Consider the following 13,556-nt stretch of genomic DNA (forward strand, 5'->3'; position numbering starts at 1 on the left):
CAGCAAATGAGCCCACAGCAGAGTCTGTACAGAACAGGAGCACTGCTGGGTCTCAGCCATGCAAGCTGGCTCGTTTAAAACTGCTTTTGGTCTCTGTACATTGTATCTTAGGCTTCAGGGAGGATCTGGCTTTCCCCTTTAATCTAGTGAAACGCTTTGTGCAGTAGGAAAAGTGTTATCAGCGAATAACAAACGTGAGGAGGGATCAGTAGTTTTTGTAGAATGTCTTTACATGTCTCAGGGCTGTGCTGTGATCTGCAGCCAGGCACAGAAGCGTGCTGTAGTCAGAGGGTCGTGTCTTGCATCCATTCTCCTTCTGAAAGAGATGCTGAACTTGCACTGCAATAGCAATAACTCTCCTGTGGAGCAAATAAACTACTAACCTAAGCTCTTGGGAATGATGAATGAGGAAAAAAATGGATTTTAATTCTTGATCTGATCTGTTGGGTTTAATTAGGCATCCAGTTTTAAACCGTTTCTGTTTGCGTGTGGCTTTAGCATTTACTCTCAATTCAAAGAGCAAACGTGGCCATGTTCTCCTCTCACACATTTCTCTGTAAATGCTATCTGAGGTTGAAACATCTGTTAGTAAAATTCATTACTTTTCTTTGTGACCTTTTCTATTTTTCTCCCGAGAACATGTTTGTAAATAAACTTCTATAAAACACAAAGTAAATTAATTCCATAACTTCTGAGACTAAGGATATTTGGCATCTAGAAACAAATTCAGAATTATCAAGACATGATTTTGGTGACCTTTGGTTGCTGTGTACCTGCCATACTGTATGGGAACTGCTGAGTCACGGCCTGAACCTCTGATTGATCACCTGAGGCGAGCAATGAGTCAGCCCTGGGAGCACAGGTGAAAGCAATTCACCTGTGCTGCAGGAAGGGGTGGAGCCTGGCTCCACCTCTCCTAGATCCGTTTAAGAGCTGACTACCAGTGGGGAAGGATCTCTTCTCTCTTTGGAAGATCCACTCCACTGGTCTTTCCTGAGTGAGCCCACAACACGGGTGAGCATCCTATTTATTCTCTTTGTCTTGCTGTGCCTAACTCTCTTGCTTATTTCATTACTATAACATCTTAATATTATTAAATTATATAATATTCCTTTATATAATTTTCATTGATTATACACCTGATACACATTGATTATACCCTGCAAGCTGGTGAGCAGATCCTTGACACAACTTGTGCAAAGCCCTATTTCCTCTGCTCAGGGCTCGTGTTTAGAAACATTAAAGCAAACACTCAGGATAAGGACCGTCAATCTCCCTCATTTTTCCCCAAGCCTTCACCTTTTCAGGCCATCTGAAGCCTCATTCCAGCTTGTAAAGTTCCTCAGGAGCAGCTCCTGTGAGGGTGGTCCAGAGCTCTGTGATCTCTCTTATCTCCTCTCTTTACAAAACAGTCATTGCATCTTACATAGAATTTCAATTGGAAAGGGCTCATATTGTAAACTGAACTGAACCATCTCAGCATTCAGAACCCTGCTCCGCTCCTGAACCTTTCAGGCTGTGCATTTTAAGTTGTTCTAAATGGATATTTTCACGTAAAAGTGGGTGTAAAAACAGGGCCTGAAGTAAATCCAGGTTGCCAAATGTTAACCCGAGGTAGAATCGCAACTTACCATTTAAAGCTGCTTCCCCTTTTAGAAGCATCACAAATGGGTTTCTCCAGTTTTCTTTCCTGTTTAATTTGTACCCCCAGCATTTGTTTGAAAGGAATTAATTACTTCCAAAGTGAAAAGATATTTTGAAAGAGCAATTTGTGAATTCTTGATCATCTTTTTGTAGCTGCTCTGGCTTTTGTGTCCGGTGCAGACATCTCAGATGACCTTCAGATGCAATCAAGCTTCCATCCATCTTTTCCATTTGCTGATCCTTAATTCTAGATTCAAAGAGAAATGTAGCATGTCCATGTTGGCAGCTGTCTGTAAGATGCTTAAGTTAATAGTGTATTATATGTTATGACATACTGCTTAAGTTAATAGTATGTTGTTCCATGATCAGTGACAAATATGCAGGAGCTGGACTAGATGACCTTTAAAGGTCCCTTCCAACTCAAATGATTCTATGATTCTGTGTGTTCAAATTCAGCTGTGATTTTTCCTATGAATTCATCTCCTGTTGTAATTCAGTCATTTGTACTGCATATTTTATAATAGGGTAATTATGTTAAAGATCCTTACTGATGGGCACTGCTTTGCTATTTAGACTCAGACCAGAATTAAGCATAAGTCAAATCAAGGACTGGGCTGGCAAGCGTTCAGGTTCAGGCACCACAGTGCTGAAATCTGCATTTATTCTAATCTATTCAGCTACAATTTCTGCATTGCAGCCAGGATCTAAGTTGACCTGAAATCCAAAGAATCATTGACTGCTGGTCTGTTTCCAGAGACTTAATCCCTTTTTATCACAGGTTTCTTTTGTACCTTTTTATACCTTTACAGACTTAATTGATATTTCTGCTGCTGTTCCTGAAGCAGTCCTTCACATCAATCACTTACAGGATGTTGGTATTGTTGCATTTTTTGTTTGGAAGTATTAATTTCACACGATCCTACATCTGCAGAGCTCTTTTCCAGCTGACGTGCTAGCAGACTGTGAATTGCATCAGTGCTGCTCTGGCAGTGCAGGGGCTGTGTCTCAGTGCAATACAAGGCACTCCTCCAACGAGGCTGGGCTGAGCACGCAGCCTCCATGTCACTGCATGTCTCCTCTGCCTGAAATTTGGAAACAAAGCACAGAATTCTTGCTAGAGTCATCATGCCACAGATCAACAGTTTACAATGGGATGTGTTAATAAATGATACCCATGATATGACTGGAAAAAAAAAGGGAAAATCAGCAATGAGCTGTGCTGCCTGAAGCACCCAAAGGTGATCTTTGTAGGTAACCTGGTATTTTGGTAGATGAGCTGTTTGATAGTTAGAACCAGGCGTTTGTTGCTGTGCAGATATCTTGACCCTTTGGTTCATTTCTTTCAGAATGTCTTTCTGTCAATCCTTGTGTCTTACGTGAACCTTCTCCAGGTTGATTAGGAAGAAATTCTTCACTCAGACAGCAGTGAGGCCCTGGCAGTGCTGCCCAGAGAGCTGTGGGTGCCCCATGCCTGGAGGTGCCAAGGCCAGGTTGGATGGGCCCTGGGCAGCCTGAGCTGCTGGGGGTTGGAAGCGGATGGTCCTTTCCAACACAAGCCATTCTATGATTGTGTGCTGAGGAAGAGGTCACTCTGAGGAAGATGGGGGAGCTCCTTCCCTCGGTTTCTGTGTCCAGACTTGTAGTGTCTGGGTTCAGCAATTGCAGATGAGAGGCTTTGTGAGGCCCTGGAGGTCACTTCTGCAAATGGGTGCTGTGATCTCCTGAAAGTGAGTAGCTTCAAATCCTAGAAACTCCAACAAGTGGAACACTGTCTTTCAGGGATAGCAAGGTGCATGCCTTACTGGTCACCTGCTCTTTGGGATTAAAGCAAAACAAACAAAAGCAAAACAAACAAAAACAAACAAACCCAACAAAAAGCTTAAGTTTTTTTAACATAGTCATGACAATGTATTTTACTGTCCACCTGATTTCTTGAAAACAGCTGAATCATTTCTTGCTGAGATGCTTTCCAAATGTTCAGCCACTGGCATGGAAAAATTTGACTGAAAGGTTTATAACCAGCTGAAGTCAAGTTTTTTAATGGGAAGTGACAGGCAGCTGTAGCAATATTGAATTCTGTCAGCCTAGAGTATGATGCACATATATATATATACAGAACCTTAATGTTCAATCATCCAAGTGAACAGAACACAAAAGACTTTTATTCTGTTAAAGGAACACAAAATATTTTTAAACAATGTAGCTCTTTTTCACTAATAGCAATTGTAATTACATATGAGTAAACAAGACTAGTGTACTTGATGTGCATGCTTTATTGGAATCTGAGCTTTCCTGTAAATCTAAGCAAGATAACAGGTCTGGGACTATGCCTGGAGTGTAAGGGTACCTGCTTAGCACCATTGCTGGAAGCATTTATTTTCATAGCAAGCACCTGTTCTGCCATAGGTTGAGATTCAATAAGACACAGTAAAAGTGTCCTTCTTATGGAAGCTGTGTAAGCTGAATGACACAGACACTACCTATGGATTCAGGGCTATCCTACTTGCACTAACAAATGGCCTTAAAACAGTGCACATGGTGCACGTTCACCAATTAGGCCTTCTTTTCAATCCTCTTGGTCTTCAATAAAAAGAAGGGAGGTTTTCTTTCTTTGATGGGGGTGTTGCGAAGAAAAGCTGCTAATGAAGGAATGATGAATGGCCCAATTGTGTTGCTGTTTGTATAGTTTCACCTTCATTTGCATCAGTACCAGGCACAGATCCCAAGACTCATTTTTCACTTTTCAGTGCTCTTCTTCTTTGGACCCTGCCTGTGCTAGAACCAACCAAACAAGCACATTTGTCTTTGCCTCCAGGAATAGGGAACGGAGCATCTCCCTCCTTACACCACTGGGGCCTGCATGTGTTGGAAGGTGTTCCTCTCCCCTGGTCTCCTCTCTTCAGTTGCAGGTTGATTTGGAGATTTGATACCTGCTGGAGGACATTTGAAGTGTACAGGGAACCATCACTACGCTTTGTAAGGAATGCTTAATGTATCATATCCAAGTGTGTATCCACTTCCTGATCCAAGGAATGGATCTCTTATTTTCTACATTTTTCCAGCAGTTTCCAGAGGGTTTGGTACCATAAAAATAACTTCTTCCCCTTCCCCCTAAAAAGGGAGAAAGCACAAAAGTAGAGTGTCAAATTACTTACACAGCAAACCCATAAATGATTCAAAAGTCTGTGAGTCTATTCTGCAGAGCAAGCAGTGGAGCAATTCCTTTCTCCCTGGAGCAGCAGAGTTATATGCAATCTGCAGCTGACGAGTGACCCCTTGGTTGTGGAGTTTTCTTTGATTCTTCCTATTCTTCCTGTCATTTTGAAAACATATCGACTGCCAAAAAAATAATGTTTTTCTTCAGGAAAAAAAAATAATAAATGTGATCCTTTGTTTTCTATATCTGTTCAGGGAACATTTGATTGAATGCCAGAAAGAGGATAAAGCAATCTCCCATTAGGCTTGTTTGCATCTTTTTCCAGGATGACAGTTTAAGTCTGCTGGCTACAGATGGCCTTTGACAACTGACAACACTTGCTGTTATGCCAGTGCATGACTTCATCGGTGTGACACTGCATGTGACAGAGCTCTCTTCCTCTTTTGCCTGCAGAGACAGCTCTCATTTCAGTAGCACCCGAATAAGAGGTTTCCCGTGCATAACCGAACCCGAAGCCTCACACTGCAATGCTGCTTGTGCTAGAAGACATGGGGAGCTGGACAAACAGTATGGTTGGAATCTGGCTCTCTTTGATATTTCTTTTGTTTTTTCTTTTTTTGTTTTTAAGCAGACACTCTGAAATGAAGTTGGCTAAATTTACTAAAGTGCCTTCACAGACTCAGTCCTTCCTTGAACAGTTTCCAGTTCTGTCGCTGTCCGTCTCTCCTCTTTAGAGATTCTGTACTATCTAAGCCTTGTGCCTGAGATTTCTCCTCAAAAGAGACACCAGGCTTCGCAGAGCTGACTTGCTCTGGTGCAGAGCCTCCAGGCCTGTGCTGAAATTTGCAGAAGCAGTTGTGGTCTCCTCTGAGTCTTGGCAACCTCTGGGAATGCTACCATGTGGATACATGCTGTTATGCATCATCTGGTATCTGGAGTAGGTTGAATCATTCCTATTTTTCTTCTTGCTTCAGAAGCAGGAACAAAGAAAGATTTACCTTTTAGACTTCTCTTTCCATCACCTTTGGAAAGGGCTTACAGTTTATTCTATGTTCAGTAGCTGTTTTCTTCTCCTAATCTTAACTTTTGGTCTAAGTACAGCCCAAAGTTGTCCAAGACAACTAACTTCATATTGGCTTCAAAAAAAGAATAATGAAAAAAAAAAAGACAAAGCAAGAACTGGACAATGTTGTTCTGTTTTCACTTTGGAGCCATGCTTCTGTGAAAATGCCTCTGTCATAGGTCTTGGACCTTGCTAAAGAATGGGAAAATGATTGTGTGCATCTGTTTTGATAGTGTCACTGCAATAAAGTGTGTGGACAGCCCAGGTGAGGACAAAAAATTAACATCAAAAGATTTGTATTTGGCATTACTAGGCAGAATCCTGCATCTTCGAATCATGAGGAAGTTCCCTAGAAATTTCAGAAGATGGTTAATGAAAATAAAATTGAACCATCCCATGTAAGTAATTTCCCTCAATTAGAGAGAAGTTTTGGAAACAAATTACTCAAAGAAGTTGATTCTGGCTCCATGCTGTAAGCAGATAGTTAGCCCACAGAATAGCTCTGCCATTCTCTTTACAAGTTAACTTTCTTTATTTTATTATTAAGAGATGACAAAATAGAGGAATTGCACTTACAAGGGGAATTTCCATCCCAGTCTCTGTGGTGAACACGTTAGATGAACACTCACAGGGTGCCACTCAGTGTGTTAGAAATGCTGTCATAGTTCCTGTTTGAAATCCATCACCTCCTCTGACAGGCTGTGTGTGATCTCCTCAAGCTGGCAGGCTCGTGGCTGGCTAAATGTCATCTCTGTTCCTGTTGTGATGCTCAAACCACCCTCTTTGCAGATTCAGTTACGAATGTGTTAATGTCATTTCCATGGGATCTTCCAGTACAACTCCTCCTCTATACTACTTTGGATTTAAAAAAAAAATATTGTTTGCTTCTTATGCCCTTGTAACTGTGGATGAATCTGTCTGCTTGTTTCTTTCAGGCCTTGTTTAGCCTGATCTTTGTCTAGTGACTGTAAAGTTGAGCCCTTAGAAATGGCAGAGAACAATAGCAGCTGCTTGGCTGCGAGCAGTCACGTTGGCTGGTGATTTGTGAAAGAACACAGTCTGTTTGCTGGTTGGGACATGGAAATTCAGGACTGGATTGAGAGTATGCAAGAGATTAGCTTTCTGGGAACGGCGCAGTTGAGACATGACTTCCCTTCTATTGCACTGCCTTGGTGAAAGTATGTCCAGCAACAAGGCTCGGTCCTTTGCCAAGGTGAACCATCAGGGGGCAAATCTGAGCAGCAAGGAGCTGGTGGTGTTTTTTTCCACTTGGTTTCAACTTCTGCAAACAAAGCTAGTGAAGTGGATGTAGTTTAGCTAGCTTACTGGACCCTGCCAAAAGCAATGAGTCTCGAGGTGCCTGTTGCTTCTTCCAGGATGAAGAGGGACTACACAAATGACAGAGGGCACGTGGGAGTTGACAACACTGGGCCATTTGTTTGCAGTGCACCTCATTGTCCATCACCCTGGTGCTTGATACAAAAGATAATCAATTTCAGTGTTGGTGTAAAAACCACTCTCAGTGACATGGGGCTTCATTTAAGGGCTAATTAGTATGGTGACATCAGTTCTGAAGGATGCTATTTGCACAGCAGCGTGGCCCAAGAGACCAATGGTTTTATTCCAAGGCATAATCAAAAAAGTTACAAGAACAAGAAAGTTTAAAGGCTTTCCAGTGTTCCCAGAGACACAACACTGATAGCTAAAGCTACTTTTTAATCTGTTCTTGGGACAGATGAAATCAGTATGATTATTGTGAAACATTCACCGCTGGAGGGATGAAAATTAAGATGTAATTCTGCTTATCAGTAGATCTAAAACTGCATGAGGTTAGAGAATTTCCCAGTAATACAGAACAGAATAACAGAATCATTAAGGTCAGAAAGGACCACTAAGATCATCTAGTCCCACCATTTAGGGCACAAGGCTGCCATACTGTTCCTGCTGTTAAGCATACCCCAAATAAAGACAGTGCAGACCTCATTCCATTAGTATGCATTACGTTGTTGCATCGCAATGAAAACATTTCATCTATATACTTATGTTTGTGCCCTTTCTCTCCCTCTTCCTTTCGGGCATTTTTGTGTATGCAGCAGAAGCACACCTGGGCCAAGCTCTGTAAACTCTTGGGCAACAACCTGTAGGCAAAAAGCATAGGAGGAGAAATGCATGAAAGGAGAACTACCCAGTTCTCCTGGGCTTCTTTCTTGTGAAAGGAAGCCAAGCTTGACTTTTTGCTTTGTTCTTATTGACACATGCCACTTGTGCTTCACATTCTTACGTTGCTGAGAAACCCTGCCATCTGCAAACAAAAACAGCTCATGCACTATAGAGCTGAGTGTGCCCAGACTGTAGAGAGGCCTATAGCTGCACTCAGCATGGAAGGATTGCTGCATTGTTTCCGTGCACACAAAGAGGTACTTTTTGGCATCTGATTCAGGGCTTATGAAGCAACTTTTCTGCAGCTAATATGTTTTATCAGGAAGCTTAATCTAAGGCTTCCTCGAAGACTGTGTTCTTAACCTGTATGTAGAAAGCTGATATTAAGTTATGAGTTGTGATCCAAAAGACTGGTTCAATATTTTATTAAATAATCACAGCGTGCAGGATTTCTGTTACGTAGTTTTTTAGGCAGGAGCACCTCACTCAGTTACTGAATAGCTCTCCATACCCTTGAAAAGACAAGTAGTTTTAATATGAGATTTAGTAATCTTCTCTAGTGAGTGAATGTTTTACTGAGAACAGAATTTGATTCTCCAGTATCCTTCACAGTTTGTTTTCTGTCCATTTCCTTGTGCCCTGTCACTTCTTAATCAACACTCAGGATGGAAAAACAGGAGGCTCAAGTGTAGGTTCCCATCAGAGCTCTTTGCTCAGCAAGGGCCAGCTCTGCCCTTGGGTTTGTAGAGGTGCAGCCCTAGCCAGGAAATGCAACGACTGCAGGAATATATCTGAAATAAAAATTTGGTCCCAGTGGTGAAATAATAGTGTTTTCTCAGCCAAAACCTGCTTAGTCAAACAATTGGAGAGTAATGGACTGGCTATATTTGTATTGCTGCAGTGACACGTTTAGAGACATCAACCAAGAGGGCATGGCTGGCTCCTGGTACCTGATGGAAGCTGTCTGCAGTAATGAAGCCTCATCAACACCAAGCTGGGGGTGGGCAGCTGGCAGTGCACAGACTGCTGCGAGGGGTCTCCTCCCATTCAGATTCCCCATTACATCTGTGGGGGTCTTCTGTCTTGAACAGGGGGCTCGTGGCTTGCTCTAATGGGCTCTGACTAATGACTAAACAGGAGGAAAGATGAAGAATTAGCACTTTTGTGATCTCTCTTTTTTTCAACTGTCCTTGACAGACTGTAAATGGACTTTCCGTAGCCGTCACATTTCACTGGGAAAATCAGCATGGTATCTCGTTAGATGATCAGTCATCATTTATAGGGTCTGTGCTCAGCTCTCACACTGTAACCACATGAGACCAAGAGGTAACAAGGAGACCTTTCAGTTACCAAATCAGAATTCTTGCTGGGACTATGGGAAAAAATTGCCCCAGCGCTTTTCATCCTGAAGGCTATCCCAGGACATGGGTACCTTCACTGCTTGGCACCAGCCAGGCTCTGGATGCTGAGTTTCTGTCACCACCGTGGCTGCCTGGCTCCCCTTTAAACAGCTGCATCTGTGCTCACTCACACATCAGCTGTGTGAACTTTAAAGAGAGAGAACAGTCTGCAGAACCTCATGTTTACTGCATTGCTTTAGGCCAGCTGCCTCATTTTTGGAACACTCCAGATTTCCAGATATTCATAATCTGGAATATGTAAAAATTGCAGCTTTTGTTGTTGTTGTTGATAGGGATTAAAAAAAAAAAAAAAAAGAATGTAAAAACTTAGTTCATGCTTCAGGCTTAGTAAGTAATTCCAACTTCAAGGACAAACCTGTGGAGTAAGTTCCCTCATGTCTGGTGTTTGCAGAGAGCTTGGCACAGCAATGCCACAGTGTTTGCAGGAAGCAGGCTGGGTCACTGCTTTGCTTCTGCTGTGCTGAGGAAGAATGGTTAAGATTCCTGAGCTGAGAACACTGCTTGCTGCCTGCATAGGAAATCAAGAACAACGCTTTATAATTTGGTTACAAAACCTGTCAATATTAAGAGCATATCTTTCCTTTGGTGCAGCAATAAGACCTGATTTAAGGCAGGGAAATCCTTGTGAAGCTTTAAAGAGGAGCCATTATAGAAAGCCCATCTGCAGTTTGGCAGTGTTGCAAAGGCATTACATAGCTGGGTACAAAGAAAAGTCATTTCAGCAGTCCACTGAGCATGACTTAGTGTTTTCAGAGCTGAAAAAAAGCTTATTGTGTCTGCTTCTTCCCTGGCTTATATTCCCTCTTATGTGGGATTCTGGTACCTATATATCCTTGTTTTAAAGGATTCCAATGCTAGTGCTTATGGTTTGAAGGCTTCATTAGTCTGAGAACATAAATGTTGGCAGACTACATAGAATGAGCTGTGCTTATACATACAGGGCAGATTGATTCTTCATTATCATCTCTCTTGGCACTGAATAAGAAGTCTGAAAATAAACAGTACATTGATTTGGTTTAACTTGGTAACATATGGAGGTTACTTCTGTGTTTACGAAAGAAAACAAGTAGTAGATAGAAAATGAATCCTGCTATTGACTACTCTAAAAGTAAGCCAGAAGGAACAGAACAGCGTGTTGTGGTTTAGAGTCATGCCTTGTGCATGTCTGTAACACGGCCAAGCCAGGCTCTGAAGATGCAGTGTCTGTTGAACTCAGCAGAAAGATGCCCTAAGGAGATGATGGTGTCTGGAGCTTAAGGCTGTCTTGCTGTCAGCCCAAAGCTTTGTGTCCTCTTTACTCTCCAGCAATGCATTTTCTCACTATTTGAATATTTGAAAGAGGATTTTTAAAATTAAAAACTATGTAAAGATTAAGTGTTTAAAGGAAACAACCACAGAACCATAGATGGAAATGGGAGTAGGGGAAAAGAGGTGAGGAGTATCTAAGGAAAAGAAGGCAGAGGGGGCTGTAGTTGCTTTGAGAAAGGCTTCCTTTTGAGCATTTGAGCATTTGGAGATATGTTAAAAAAAAAGGCAAATGAATGCAGAAGTATTTTTTAAAGTCATGGCTGGGGTTTGACTATTGATCCTTCCACAAAGGAACTTCTTTGGACAACTTCTTTATAGTAAGAAGTTATGGAGCTTTGGAGTCAGCATTCATGCATCAAGGAGAGTTTGAGCTAGCAAATAAGGCTCCATCCTCAGAAAATGTAATGACTCAGAAGTGACAGCAGCAGAAATTATTCCCTGTGAGGATCAGCGTTACTCAGCATTATTGTGTGACTGCTAAATCAGTTCCCTGACGCTGCTTTCAGAGACCTGCTGGCAAAGGCTCGAGCCTGAGATGGCTCTGCACAGCCTGTCAAAGAGAGGAATGGTTTGGGAGGCAATATATGCTAGAGCTCACTGCAAGATGACAGCACATTCCAGTTAGGGTGTATTTCTAAAGCTGATGTGTGAGGTCCAGCCCAGAACAGCAGAGAAAGGCAGTGATTACAAGCTCAACGATTTGAACTTTGCTCTGTTTGCATCTGATTAATAGTTCTGCCTTGTCACAGTGAACAAGCAAATTACATGCACAAACACATGATACAGAAGAATCCTGACAGGAGTTATGTTCAGTTGGCCTAAATTAGCAAAAGACAATTAATATAATTGAGGTTTGCTGCTTTATTCTCACCTGTAGTATAATTGTAATGTACCTTCAAGTAGCAGAAAATTAGAAACATTTCCTCCATTTATTTCATAATGTTATTGCTAGTATGTTTGTTAAATGACTGAAATAGACTCAATTAATCATTTCTATTTGAACTCCATCTGTAAGCAATAACAGGTTTTCTGAATCAGATACATAAAGTGGCTGTGATAGCTTTCGTTAAGCCACGAAATGAGACATTCAGACAACATGAATCACTCAGCAACTTGGTAACATGAAATAATGAAGTGGTGAAATGCTCTTAGCACCCTACAAATTGGTTATAATGGCAGTACATGGCCTACATTAAAAATTGCTTAATGGAATGCTTTGGATAGGTTTAATTTGCTTGGGAAGTTGCTCAGATGCTATTGATTGTACAGAGAGGCAAGTTTTGGTCAAAAACTTTGAAAGAAGTTGATGCTCATCAGAATCCTTATTAATCCTTGATCCTTACAATCCTTCATGCTGTTAGTAAGGTGGTCCAGAGCTTGAAAAACGCACTGATGCAGTTCTGCAAGATCAAACCATTGGCTTGGATGAGTGAAAGAAACTGAGCATCTGTCACCTCTAACCTGTCATATAGCAACAGGGCTTATAAAACATAAACCAACCAAACAAAACAGCTCTGCTTTACTATTTAACTGAAGGACTGCCTCACTACTGTACACCCAATGCTAATGCAGTGCTCCTTGTGCATCCTTGCATCAGTTTCCACCACAGGGAGAGTTCCAAAGAAAGGGGACTATCCAGTGAGTGCCTCCAGAATGGGGACTGGCCTGGACTCAGTGCCTGGGGAGACAGGTTTGTCTTTTGGCAAGGTATCTTCAGTAGCTAGCAACACGTTTTCCTCTTTTTCAGTGAAGACAAAGAATTTGTACTGCTGTCAGGGAGATGAGGTACAAATTGCTTTCTGTGTTTAGCCTAAGTCGTAATATTTGTTTGGGGCAGGTTCAGGTAAACAGCTTCCATACACAGACTAAACAAAGGAGAAAACAAACAGTGCCATGGCAGCAACATGAAAGCTCCCAAAAGAAAAGTCAGTCTTTTTCAGACAGGTTTTAATTTTATTTTGTAATGAGGAAAGAACAAAAACTGCCTATGTGTGCTGTTGTTGGGCAGAAAGAAAGAAAAGAATAGCTGATAAAGTGCAGAAACAAACACGAATAATCTTAGTCATGTCAGTGAAAGTATTTATTTCTAGCAGAAAATAGTTGGCTCTACTTGATGTCTCAGGTGACGTTCTGGCTGCTTGTTCAGTTCACTCACTGTCAATGGCAGTGCTTTCACCAAGCATTTCTGCAGGCAGACATTCCATGTTTCTTCTTTCTGTGTAGTGATAAATCATAGAATCATAGAATGGTTTTAGTTGGAAGGGAGCTTATCTAATTCCAGCCCCCCCTACTGTAGGCAGGGACACCTCCCTCTAGACCAGGTTGCTCACATCCCCATTCAGCCTGGCCTTGAATGCTTCCAGGGAGGGAGCATCCACAGCCTCACTGGACAGCCTGTTCAGTGTCTCACCACTCTCATAGTAAAGCATTTCTTTCTAACATTTCTTTCTAAATCTACCCTCTGACAGTTTAAAGCCATTTCACCTTGTCCTGTTGCTACCTGCCCTTATAAAAATTCCCTCCCCAGCTTTCCTGTAGGTCCCTTCAGGTACAAGCAGGCTGCTATAAGGTTCCCCTGGAGCCTTGTCTTCTACAGGCTGAAGAGCCCCAGCTCTTTCAGGCTGTCATCACAGGAGAGATGCTCCAGCCCTCTGATCATCTTCACTGCCCTCCTCTGGATCTGCTCCAACAACTCCACATCCTTCTTGTGCTGGGGGCTCCAGAACTGGATGCAGTACTCCAGGTGGGGTCTCAGGAGAGCAGAGGAGAGGGGCAGAATCATCTCCCTCAACCTGCTGGTGGT

This window comes from Phasianus colchicus, chromosome 2, assembly GCF_987193195.1.
Source record: "Phasianus colchicus chromosome 2, bPhaCol1.hap1.1, whole genome shotgun sequence".
NCBI classification, from domain to species: domain Eukaryota; kingdom Metazoa; phylum Chordata; class Aves; order Galliformes; family Phasianidae; genus Phasianus; species Phasianus colchicus.